Raw genomic sequence first — 3,191 nt, 5'->3', positions numbered from 1 at the left:
AATCTATTGATCGACTCCAGACTGTCCAGAACTCAGCTGCCAGGCTTTTAACCAGAACAAAGAAATATGACCACATTACTCCTATTTTAGCTTCATTACACTGGCTCCCAGTATGTTTTAGAATTGACTTTAAAATTCTATTGATCACTTTTAAAGCTCTTCATGGCCTCTCGCCTTGTTATATTTCTGAACTTTTAGTCCCATACACACCAGCATGTACCTTGAGATCCTCGGGCAGAGGTCTGCTATCTGTTCCAGAGTCTCGACTGAAAACTAAAGGGGACAGAGCGTTTGCTGTCAGGGCCCCGAGGCTCTGGAACAGCCTGCCCGAGGAAATCAGGTCGGCTGAGTCAGTGAACTCTTTTAAGTCCCTTCTTAAAACATACTTTTATAGGAGAGCCTATCCCGATTTTATTTGACTTTATTTTATCCCTTTTATTTTATTGTATTTTACTAATTTTATATTTATCTTAAACGTGTATTTTAGTCTTTTCAATGTTTTCATGCTTTTATCTTGTATTGTTTTTGTATTATTGTCTCTTGGGTATTATTGTCTTTACACTTGTTAAAGCACTTTGTAACTTGTTTTTGAAAAGTGCTCTACAAATAAAGATTATTATTATTATTATTATTATTATTATTATTGTCGTTATTGTAAATACTGAAATAGGCCATACTGAATGCGAGAGGATGAGCTGACCTGTCTGAGTGTAAAGGAATGGGACCTGATCAAAACAAAATGCACAAGGTTACCACCAAAATGAAAGCAACTGCTAAGTATTACAGCAGTGTTATAACACAATAATAACAATGTCTTGTATATGCACATAAGTTCTATTTGAATGATAGTTGTATCTTGCAGGATGACTGTATCCCCATCGACAAAGGAATTAAACAGTGTTAGTTTAATTACCCTAAAGCCACTATTAGTCAGATTTGAGCATTTCTGACATTGCATTATGCCTGGCAGTACACGCCCACATGGAAATGCACAGAAACACAACAGCCTCTAGATGGATTGTTTGCTTTTTGTTTGTGTTCCTCTTCTGTACCATTTCATTTCTTGTATTTCTTTACTGAATGGCCAAATTAAGATGTTTCCTTCTGCCTTCATTCCCTTCTCCTGGTCTAGATTACAGCTGTTTTTTGTACCTTATTATTAATTAAAATGAAAACCATCAGGGTCCTGAGTCATGTGGTGCAGGGTTAAAAACACTGGATTTATGCTGTTGTCAAGTATGCTTGTTGCAAATTATGTGATCTCACAAAATCTGTTGCTGTTTTTTGTTTGTTAATTACTTTTCTGCACTGTTTCCAATCCCCTTTTAGTCAAAATATAACTGTAAGAATTATTTTCATAATGTAAATATAAATGTCTAATTCTAAGGTAATAAAAACATAATAGTTCATTATGTAAGGTCTTTATACACTACTGAAAACATAGTTATGGATCTTATAGTGCATTTCTGTCAATACATCCTCAGAAATATTACACACTGAACCTTTAATGTAAAAGTGGGTTTTCTTTCTGTATTCTTCAGTGATATAGGTCTGAAACCTAAAACCCATTTGGTTAATTACCATTTCCAGAAGAAAATTAAGTTATGTTCTTGTGATTCACCTGTGTGTGTGGAGACCTTATAAGGACACTTCATCGTACACATAGCTCAGCAGCAGTTTAATTGCTGAAACTTGCAGATTAAACTTTACTCGCATCAGCATTTTAAAAACCTTGGCTGAGCAGATAAGTGATGCAGCAACAAATAAAATAGGAAGAAAAAATAATACAAGCACAAATGTACAAATGTTATCTATACGAACTGAAACTATTTAACAATTGCCCACTCACATTTAGAAATAATACTGCTACAATAATCACAATACAAACTCCTGTATTCCCTTATAGCCTTCAAGCCTGTGTCCCTACTGTATTCACGTCTATTGTCGTTATTGTAAATACTGTAAGTATGCATACTCTAAAACAAAAGAAAGCCTGATGTATGTACTTTAAGAAGCCATACTTAAGTTTCATATCAGCATCATCATATCAAAAGTCAATAGTCATTAGGCAGAAATAAATAGGATTAAGGTAAAGATTGTCTTTGGTTCTTACATATAGTGCTGTAACTACCACAGTTTGTTCCAATAATTTTTCAACCAAGAAACAGAGCAAAAATCCAATCAAGTGACAAACCATAAAGCAACAGACTTTGTGTAACATTATACCACAACACAGCTCCTTCTTGCGACACAGTTGCTACTCCCTCCACATCCTTCAGTTTTTCAGATTCGTCCACCAGGAGTTTCCTCACCGCCGTCTGCAGGGACGAGAAGGAGAGCTTAATAAACATTACTACTACATTTTTTATAAACTCCTTGTGGACACTGGAGCATAAGCTAGGGCTCATGAGAACACTGCACCACAGAGCGGACAACATACCAACAAGGGCCCAAGCCAGAGAGAAGGGAACAGAAACACCTGAAGGGGGCACTTAGCCTGTGGATACCCCAAATGGACCATTGTGAAAACAGCCACAAGATCCAAGAAGAACAAAACTACAGGGGAGGAGGAAAAGAAGGTCAAACGCAACAACATTGTGATTCCATACGTGTCTGGAGTATCAGAGAAACTCAGGAGGATTTTCAGCAAACACCACATCCCTGTGTTTTTTAAACCCAAGAACACGCTATGACAGATACTGGTCCACCCCAAAGACCGCACCCCCAAACACAAGAAAAGCAATCTAGTGTATGTGGTCCAATGCAGTGAGTAATGCACAGACCTGTATATTGGGGAGACTATACAACAACCTATACAAACGCATGGCTCAACATAGAAGGGCCAACTCTTCAGGTCAAGACTCAGCAGTTTACTTACATCTGAAGGACAGAGGACACTCGTTTGAGGACCACCAGGTGCACATTTTAGACAGAGAGGAAGGATGGTTTGAAAGAGGTCTCAAGGAAGTCGTTCACCTGGGTTGAGAAGCCATCGCTGAACAGGGGAGGGGTTCTGCACCACCACTTATCCCCACTTACAATGCTGTCCTTTCATCACTTCCCAGGAAACTCAACAAACGTAACCTATTGGCCTCAGGTGAGGATGCCATGGTCGTTCAGTCTTGGCCTAAGGTAGTCCTAATGACCGTAACGACTGTCATTACAACAGCCAGGAGCACTAACGAACCAGC

The sequence above is a fragment of the Micropterus dolomieu genome, linkage group LG22 (assembly GCF_021292245.1).
Source record: "Micropterus dolomieu isolate WLL.071019.BEF.003 ecotype Adirondacks linkage group LG22, ASM2129224v1, whole genome shotgun sequence".
In the NCBI taxonomy this organism is placed as follows: Eukaryota; Metazoa; Chordata; class Actinopteri; order Centrarchiformes; family Centrarchidae; genus Micropterus; species Micropterus dolomieu.
This window is presented reverse-complemented; position numbering follows the sequence as displayed.